General features: G+C 43.6%; 1 long non-coding RNA gene across 1 annotated transcript in view; it reads right to left on the bottom strand.

The window, feature by feature from the left end:
* Positions 1–9,802, bottom strand: part of LOC142748959 (uncharacterized) — a 31,553-nt gene extending 21,751 nt beyond the window's left edge. Inside the window, exon 1 of the long non-coding RNA XR_012882341.1 lies at positions 9,662–9,802. This is a non-coding gene — a long non-coding RNA (uncharacterized LOC142748959). The remainder of the gene's footprint in view (positions 1–9,661) is intronic.
* Positions 9,803–10,686: the final 884 nt, after the last annotated feature.

Raw genomic sequence — 10,686 nt, forward strand, 5'->3', positions numbered from 1 at the left:
AATAGATTCATGGATAGAGGATATAGCAATAGGGCTATTAAGTTGGGTTACAGGAGAGCAAAAACGACATTACGGAATGAGCTTCTGAAACCTAAAAAACAAAATCGGACAACCAGTCTGGGGTACGCTTCATATCCACTTACAATGGGCAGTGGAACAAGATGCGTAGCATATTGGAGCACCACTGGCCCATTCTCCTGTCTGAACCTCACTTAGCTCAAAGTCTATCTGAGAGACCCTTGATGACTGCAAGACGAGCCAAGAACCTAAGGGATTTTCTTGTAAAAAGCCATTATGTCCCCCGTCAGGTATCACCCTTTGGTTCACGTGGACCGAGAAAAGGGTGCTACCCGTGCGGCAAATGCAGAGCATGTGCTAATATTTGTCGGGCAACAAGCTTTTCCTCAGCAGATGGAACACGCAATTTTAATATCCGTGAATACATTTCATGCAGCACGACACATGTAATTTACCACGCCACATGTGGGTGCCCAAAGATATACATCGGATTGACCTCCCGAGAACTGAGAATCCGTACTAGAGAACATGTACGTGATATCTTGGGGGCCAGTGAGGTAGATGATCCGACACAACTGAAGACTATACCTCGGCACTTTAAGAGGTATCATGACTGCAATCCGCAATCATTTTCGGTCAAAGGCATTGATAGGATACATTGTGGCATCAGGAGGGGGAATGTGAAGAGGGTTTTGGCGCAAAGGGAATCCAAATGGATTGTCATGTTGGGCTCCATGACACCACGGGGCCTTAATGAAAACCTTAGTTTCGTTCCATTTCTGTAATAACCTATCTCACAATCTCTATCACCGACTTGTTTTTATTATATATTTTCTGTATTTTAATTTTGTGTTGCTCTATATGTTTCCTGTTCATTAGGCATCGTATGTGGTATATTAAATATCTGCTGCCCTGCTATGTGGATCGAGCCGGATTGGACCTTTGAGAGACGGCGTGCTCAATATCAGCCTACCTGTCTCCAATATATTTGAACTGTACCTGCTGTACGCAGACAGGGCGGAATAATATATATTTTTTCCTGCTGTGTCTCTCATGTATGTCCAGTCTTTGATATGTATACTGAGCCGTGTGAACTACTGTCACTATTTGTATGTATGTTTCTGTGTATCTAATTGATGCATGTGACCATTATTATACTATTGGGGATATTTTAACTGTTTTATTCATTGCTATCACGTTTTTTTATTGATGTGCGTGATATGGATCTATAACCTAATATATATATACTATGATTCAACTATTATCTGTATAACACGCTGATTGATGGCATAATCATGTATTATGAATATTATATATTGGTATCGGGTGGGGATTGATTGGTGTACCTAACTAATAATCCTGTTATATGATATGCGGGATACTTATGATTGAAAGGACTAATCTTATGTATTGTGTCTGTCACTGTAATATTGTGCGACACCTTTGTCGTACAGTATACCAGTGTCCTTTGTCACTGTATGGCTTACGCCTCTTCTGTTTGTAAATGCACGTGGGTCACTTGTGTACCCCCTAATATTATTGTTTGTACCCTTTTACTTTATTTGGTGTCACGCCAGGCACTAGAAACTTTTCTTCTGTTTTGTTCCCCTTTTTCTTCACTTTTTATATACTTTATAACATATAACGCATCTATTCGCCTCCACACACACAAATGGTTGGTGGCCGTAATTTTATATTACCCCGTTTTTACATCACCACACACACACACATTGTTCCATATACACTATATGACCTCTACTGTAAATACATCCAGATCTCTTTACATGCATAGATACATATGTACAGACAAATAGGTGGCTCCTGACCAATGATATGGTTATGACAGGTGCATTCGGCTTTATTTTACGGGGCTTAGTGTAGATATTTTAATAATATGGGGACGAGGTGATTCGCTGGTGTGTTACATCAGGGTCACGGCTACATTGGATACTTCTATGCCCGGACTGTGGCGCTGTTGTGCGCATGCCCGCTGTGGCGGCTGACGGCGACGCTCTCCCCCTTCGCTTCCTATGGCTCATTGCGCATGTCCGGAACTCTCGTTACGCGTCGGGAGCCCGGACATGTGCTGCAGTGCCGGAAGCCGGATGTGGGGATTGCCTCGCTTCCGGCGGTCCCAGCTGGGATGCGCCGCTGAATGGCATCACGATCCTATGGCATGGGTAGTATAAATGGGACTAAACGATAGAGCACACATCAATCTACATCCCCCTGAGGAAGCACTACGTGGCGAAACGCGCGTCGGGGTCTATGTTACGGAGCGGACACCTTATTTCATACCACTTCATCCCATCTATGGGTAAGTCTGCATCTTAGTCATTTTTGTTTGATTCAACTACCATCCAGTACGATATATACTGCACCCTTCTTCCACTCAAACCAGTTATTTATGGAGACATTGCTCTCCCTTCCTTACTCTTGAGCTAAATGGTGTATTATTGGTATACTTAATTGTGAATCTGATACTCAGTCTAACATGTATGCAGCTACCCTTGGTTAATTGGTGGTTATAACACTCGGTGCGGTCTCCGCTTTTTTACTAGAGTTCTCTTTGTGCTATTTTAGTATGTACATTGTCTGTATAATAAAGATTTAACTTTTTATATTATATACATTGGCGTTAAAGGCTCTTATTTGTCTCTTAGTGGTATATTCTTTTTACAAAAGTAATTTTATTGTGCAAAAAGTTGTAAAACATAAAAAAGTCCTATAAATTGGATATCGCCGGAATCTGACTGACTCGTAGAATAAAGTGAACATGTAGTTTATAAACGCATGGTGAACGCTGTTGAAAAAAAACAAACTAAAAACTATGCCAGAATTGCAGTTTTTAAATAAAAAGTGTTTAAAAAGTCACATTTACCCCAAAATGGTACCAATAATAACTACAGCTCGTCCCGCAAAAAGCCCTCATACCACTACGTCTATCAAAAAATAAGATTAGTTAAGGCTTCCATAAGTCAGGAAATAAAAAAATATGCAGTAGTGCCGGCCCAGGGGAACATTTCTTCTGTTTCAAGAGGCGAATTATCAAGGCCCTAAAATGAGGGAACCAGGAATGGGAGAACCCAAACATATCTGCTGGAAGCGAGGGCGCCCGTATTATACCAGGACAACACTTCGCACCTTTGCAGTTTGGGGAATTTTGCTGGGAAGTGTGGACCAGAAGGGGGATAAGGAAGGACATTTATCAGTGCGACACCGGCCTGTGCAGAAAGTATTGGGTCACAGCGTAACACACATCTATGGATTATTTTACTGGTTGTTTTTTTTTACCCAATTATTATACCACCTGACTATGCCCCTGATGTACCCCCCCCCCCCCCATTATAAACGGAAACAGCAATACTCAAACAAATCTACCACCAAGCAAATCTACGCTTCAAAAGCCAAACGATGCTCCCTCCGCTCTGAACCATACAGTGCGCCCAAACAGTAGTTTACTTCCACATATATGGCATCGCCAAACCAGGGAGAACCCTTTTAACAATTTATGGGGTGTCTCCCCCCAATGGCACAAGCTGGGCACGACATATTTGCCACTGAAATGTCATATCTAGGAAAAATAATTACATTTTTACTTTGCACCATCCGCAGCGCAATCATTTATGGAAAAGACCTGTGGGGTGAAGATACTCACTACAACGCTTAATAAATGCCTTCAGGGGTGCAGTTTCCAAAATGGGGTCACTTCTCAGGGTTTTTTTTATGATTATTTCACATCAGAGCCTCTGCAATTGTGATCCATTACTTTGTCATTTTAGGCCTCAATTTTACATGGTACTCTTTCACTCGTGAGCCCTGTCAAATGGCCAAGCAAAAGATTAGGGCCACATGTAGGGTGTTTCTAAAACCGGGAAACAGAGCATAATAATTAGAGAGCTGTCTTGTTATGGTGGCACAAGCTGGGCACCACATATTGGCATACCAATGGAAAAAAAATCCCATTTTCACTCTGCAACATCGAGTGCACACTAATTTCTCCAAAACACCTGTGGGGTTAACATGCCCACTACACCCCTACCTTGAGGGGTGTAGTTTCCAAAATGGGGTCACTTCTGGGGGGTCTCCACTGCTTTGGTCCCACAGGGGCTTTGCAAATGCTACATAGCGCCCGGAAAAAAATACAGTAAAATCTGCACTCCAAAAGCCAAATGGCGCTCCTTCCCTTCTGAGCCCTACTCTGTGCCCAAAAAGCAGTTTATGACCACATATGGCGTATTGCAGTACTCGGGAGAAATTGCTTTACAAATGCGGAGGTTCTTTTTTTCCTTTATTGGTTGAGAAAATGAAAAATTTTGAGCTAAAGCTACGTCTTATTGAAGAAAAGGGATTAGTTTTTTATTCACTGCCCAATTCTAATAAATTCTATGAAACACCTGTGGGGTGCAAATGCTCTACACCACTAGATGAATTTCTCAAGGGGTGTAGTTGCATAAATAGAGTCATTTTTCGGGCGTTTTCATGGTTTTGTCCCCTCAGGGGCTTTGCAAATGTGACATGGGCTCCGCAAACCATTCCTGCTAAATTTGAGCACCAAAAGCCAAATAGCGCCGTTTCCCTTCTGAGCCCTGCCGTGTGTCCAAACAGCCGTTTATGACCACATGTGGGGTATTATTTTACTCGGGAGAAATTGCTTTACAAAACTTTCTAGTGCTTTTTTTTCCTTTAGTCCTTGTGGAAATGAAGAAAAATTAGCTAAACCTACAGTTGCTTTGAAAAAAAAAAAAAAAGTCGATTTAAATTTTTACGGCCTACTTCCAATAATTTCTGCAATAAACCTGTGGGGTCAAAATGCTCACAGTACCCCTAAATAATTTCCTTAAGGTGAGTAGTTTCCCAAATGGGGTCACTTTTGGGGGATTTCCACAGTTTTGGCACCGCAAGAGGCCTTCAAACCTGACATGGTGCCTAAAATATATTCCAATAAAAAGAAGGCCCCAAAATCCTCTAAGTGCTCCATTGTTTCTGAGGCCGATGCTATTACCACACTATGGCCACATGTGGGATATTTTCTAAATCTGCAGAATCTGGGCAATAGATATTGAGTTGCATTTCTCTTGTAAAACTTTGTGTTACAAAAAAAATGGATTAAACATGAATTTCTACAAAAAAAAATTAATTTGTACATTTCATCTCTACTTTGCTTTACTTCCTGTGAAACGGCCAAAGGGTTAAGAAACTTTCTGAATGCTGTTTTGAATACTTTGAGTGGTGAAGTTTTTAAGATGGGGTGACTTATTGGGGGTTTCTAATATATAAGGCCCACAAAGCCACTTCACAACTGAACTGGCCCCAGTAAAAATAGCCTTTTGACATTTTCTTGAAAATGTGAGAAATTGCTGCTAAAGTTCTAAGCCTTGTAACGTCCTAGAAAAATAAAAAGATGTTCAAAAAACTATGCCAATCTAAAAGTAGACATATGGGGGATGTTAAGTAGCAACAATTTTGTGTGGTATAACTGCCAGTCTTACAAGCAAATACATTTACATTTGGAAAAATGCAAATTTTTGCAATTTTTCACTAAATTTTGGTGTTTTTCACAATTAAATACTGAATGTATCGAGCAAATTATGCCAGTAACATAAAATCCAATGTGTCACGAGAACACAATCTCAGAGTCGCTTGGATAGGTAAAAGCATTCTGAAGTTATTGCCACATAAAATGAAACATGTCACATTTGAAAAATGAGGCTCTGTCAGGAAGGTCAAAAGTGGCCAAAGAGGGAATGGGTTAAGGGATAACTTTATTTATACCTTATGTTTTACTTGTAATGTATTAGCATACTCCTGTATGCTAATACATCATACTTTGTTACTATGTCACATGCTGCTGTTAGGGCAGCATATAGTGTGCCCAAACAGCAGGCTTACCGAACAGACAGACCTGGGGTCCTTTGTAGGTCCCATGGGCTGATTGCAGAGGGTTTTCCCGGTGTTTGATTACGACCCTGTGTTTCCGATGACAAGATCAAAGCGGGGAGTTACCTTTGATCTTGCCGCGGCCATGGTCGCTCCTGCTTAGAGGATGAGCGCTCATCAGCCTAATCTACAGCGACGCCAAAATACGTTACTGTAGACTAAGGACCTGAACCGCCTGCCGTCACAAGACGGTGGGTGGTCGTTCAGGGATTAAGCGTGTTTGTCTGGATCTTTCCAGGCGTACGCGCTAACCGTAGAAAAAAATTTATGTGAATGGGACTTTATTTGTATTTTACCTCTGGTCTAACGGTTCTCCTGCTGCTCATACACCACACCATATATACTGTACATTGTTTACTAGAAATGTACCATAAATTCCCTATCTTAGTACAGTTTAACAAAAATCTGAAAATAGATTCAAATCAAAAATTGTCTATAGTGTAAAAAATAAAATAATCTAGATTCTATTTTTTCGCAAAATCACCCAGCCCTAGTTTGTTTACATCCATTGTTTAGTTTCCTGTCTTGTAACCCACCATACCCATGATCCCTTACAGCATCTGAGACAGCTTGCACCTCCCCTTCCTCCACAGCATCTCAGGTATTTGCATACTGCCATGCCCCTCTACATTCACAGGGTCATTCCCTGCTCTAATTACAGGCACCCAGCTCCCTCCCTGCACTGTCCTAAACAGCCACTAATAATCATCATTATCCTTTGTGCCTCCATCTATCCCTGATTTAAATTACAGGCATCCCTCTACCTACCCCACCCTTTCACAGCCTGATAAATGTAAGTCTGCACACCCAACCTATGAGAGACATCTTGTTACACACAATCTAATCAGCAAGTCTTCCTCACCTGCTGCTGGATCTGTTCTAAGAGATACCGTATTAGGCGGAGTTCACACGGGGCGGATACGCTGTGTAAAAGCACGCAGCGCATCCGCCCTGTGCAACGCATGGAATTCCAAATGAAACACTGTGCAGTTTTTCATCCAAAATGTCCGCTGCGAAAAACTGCAGCACTTGCTAGCAGGCCGGTTTCCTCGGATGATGTGTCATCCCATGAGGACTGCTGCAACCTGTGATTGGCTGCAGCGGTGGTCACATGGGATGACGCGTCATCCCAGGAGGCCGGCCTGGAGGAAGGAACAGGCTCCTAGGTAAGTATAATATATTTTTTGTTTTCTGAGTTGTGTTTTTTTTTTGCAAACCCGCCGGAAAAAAAAACAATAACTACTTGTTGCGGGATTTACCTTCCCATGGAATTCCCGCAACAAATAAGCAGCGTTTACACAAATACAATTGACATGCTGCGGAAAAAAACTCTGCACCGCAGGTCAATTGCTGAGCGCTTTTTCGCTCAGTATTTACTCAGCGTGTGGATGAGATTTGTTGTATCTCATCCACTTTGCTGCTACTATATTTGCTATGGATTTTCCGCAACTTATTCCGTTGCGGAAAAAATGCAGTATTTACGCAACGTGTGAACTGACCCTTGCAGTGAAGCAAACACTACTCCAAATAATGGTAGAACTTTTTTTTTTTTTACAGATAGATAATATACGTAGATACTGCCACAGTGCCCACCCATAGATACTGTCACAGTGCCCACCCGTAGATACTGCCACAGTGCATACCCGTAGATGTCAGAGGCTTCCCCAGAGTCCCGGAACAGAGCCTATACTAGCACTCTCTTCTGGGCCTCCAGCTCTGGGGAAGACACTGACATCACTGTCCATACTGTATATGGACAGTGATGTCTGGGGCTACCCCACATGTTTGAGACCCCTGGGCTAATAGATAAAAAAGGGACAGTAGCGATAGGAGGCAGGGTTCGGATGCAGCAAGAGGAGGCTGGTGCGGTAAACATAGAGAAAAAGGAGGAGGGGGCATGGTGGTCGAGATAAGCGGAGGAGGGGGCATTTTAGTGGAGAGACAAGGCGGCCAGGCAGTACGGGAATTACAAGTGTGAAGAAGGAGGAGGCGTGGACGACGAGATAATAGGAGGAGGGAACGTGTACTAGCAGAGACTCCGTGTCTTTGATCAGCCAGCACTTCCAGCTATTCAGATGCCCGGCGCGTTATCTACATTTACAGGCAGTGGGTCCAGAGGCAGAACTCTGAAGAGCTCATGAAACATCCGCCTGGCACCCTGCCTGTAAACGTAGTCGATGACGCGTCGTGCATCTGAATAGACGGAAGTGCTGGCTGAGCAAAGACACAGACCGTCACAGGAAATGAAAAATGCACCGGTAAATAGACATTAACTTAACGCTTAGAAGTGGACCCGTGGTCCGGAAATTCATTCTGCAGCATGTCAATTGTCTCCACGTAAACGCTGCTTACATGTCGCGAGATTTCCCCATTGAATTCAATGGGGATGTAAGTCCCGCATCAAATAGCAGTTCCGTTTTTTTTCCAGCAGATTTGAAGTGATCCCGCCGCGAAAAACGGAACTACAAAAAAAAATAAATAAATTAAACCTACCTAGAAGTCTGTTTTATTCTCCTGGGATGACGCTTCATCTCATGTGACCGCCGCTGCAGCCACTCACAGGCTGCAGTTGTGGTCACATGGCTGAAACATCATCCCAGGAGGCCAGCCTGGATGACGTCACGGGGCCGGCCGCCTGTGATGCCGCTTCATCCCATATGACCGCTGCTGTAGCCTGTTATTGGCTCCTGGGATGGATGAGACGTCATCCCAGGAGGCTGGTCTGCTAGCACTAAGTGCTGCAGTTTTCCGCAGCGGGCAGTCCGGGCAAAAAACGGCACCAAAGTTCAGTGCACTTTTCCGCCTGGAATTCCCTGCGGCGCACAGGGCAGGTACGCCGCGTGCTATTACGCAGTGAATCCGCCACGTGTGAACTCAGCAGCATGCAATAAGCAGGGCTGGACAAACCCTGGGGCACTTTGCATTTTTTTTCCTATCTTCCTCCGTTATTCAGATATCGGTGCCGTTATATTTGGCGTCCAATATTTAAATAACCCCCTGAACGGTCAATGGGGCTTGTAACAATGCTGTGACACTGTCCGATCAGCGTCACAGCAAGAGCTGGAGAGAGGAGAGTGTGCGTGCACAGCTCCGCCACGGAACAGAAGAGGAGAGCGTGAATCCTTCTTCTGTTCCATTGCGGCGGGAGTAACTTCGGCAGCGGAGCTGTGCGCGCTCTCTTAAGCTCCCGGCAGAGAGCGCACGCACGCACATGCGTACGCCCCAGGGTTTGTGCAACCCTGCCTATTATATGCTGCACATGTATGGACAGGTGAAAGGTTCTCTTTAAATGTTGAGACTTAGGTGTCCATGGATTCTTCTGGAAGCTACTTGGCAGGTCTAAACTTGTATCTCATGTAATGTGATGTTTGGTTTAGGGTTGAAGTAATGTGTTAGGCTTTGGAGCAGCTGCTGTATGTTTGAGAGTCTGCAGCAGGTAGTGTGCTGTACATGTCATACACCTCTGCCAGCATAGTACAGTAATAACCCCTTTTACTTTTATCATCTTTTATGTACATTGCTTCCAGAAAGCTTTTAAATCTAGTTCTCCTGTTGAGAGCGCGGTAACTGGGAACACGTGCAGATAATCGGCCATCTTAGCTGTGCTCAGTAATGGAAGTGCAAGAAATAACGATGCTGCAGGTGTCGGAGCAAAGTCCTTGTATTTGGGTTTGATAAATGCAGAACAGCAGTCAGTACTCACTGCAGCAGGACATTCTCCCCCTCGCCAGTTGTGACGTCTCCATGAAAAGTAAATCACTCAGAGGTAACAGCAACTCTACACATTCCTGCTCACATCTCCATCCATTATCTTGCAGCTCACCTTAAGCCACGCCTCCACTTCCTGTCCCCTGCCCCACGTGCTCCCTTCTTAAAGAGCCAGGGATGCTTAGTGTCTTACACATGACTTATATCTTTACCAGCGGTTAGCCCCTTAGGCTGGGTTCCCACAGTGCAGATTTGCTGCAGATTTTGCCTGCATTTTGTAAAACAAAACTAGGAACAGAACCTAAACAGGTTAAAGAGGCTCTGTCACCAGATTCTCAAATCCCTATCTCCTATTGCATGTGATCGGCGCTGCAATGTAGATAACAGTAACGGGTTTTTTTTTGTTTTTTTTAAAAACGTTCATTTTTGGCCAAGTTATGAGCAATTTTATATATATATGCAAATGAGCTTTGAAATGGACAACTGGGCGTTTTTTTTTTCGTATGTCCAACTGGGCGTGTATTGTGTTTTTAACTGGGCGTATTTACTTGTTTTACTAACTGGGCTTTGTGGAGAGAAGTGTATGATGCTGACGAATCAGTGACCAATCAGCGTCATGCACTCCTCTCCATTCATTTACACAGCACATCGTGTTCTTACTAAAACGATGTGCAGCCACATACACAAGTGTCCTGATAATGAATATACATGACCTCCAGCCTGGACATCATGTGTATTCAGAATTCTGACACTTCTGAATCCTTTCTGTGAGATTTCAGCAAGCCACGCGTAATCTCGCGAGATTATGAGGTAAACGAGATTTTGTTTCCCTTGCTGGAAATCTCACAGAAAAGATTCAGAAGTGTCAGAATTCTGAGTACACATGACGTCCAGGCTGGATGTCATGTGTATTCATTATCAGGACACTTGTGTATGTGGCTGCACATCGTTCTAGTAAGAACGTGATGCTGCTGTGTAAATGAATGGAGAGGAGTGCATGATGCTGATTGGTCACTGATT

Source organism: Rhinoderma darwinii, chromosome 3, assembly GCF_050947455.1.
Source record: "Rhinoderma darwinii isolate aRhiDar2 chromosome 3, aRhiDar2.hap1, whole genome shotgun sequence".
Lineage (NCBI taxonomy): Eukaryota > Metazoa > Chordata > Amphibia > Anura > Rhinodermatidae > Rhinoderma > Rhinoderma darwinii.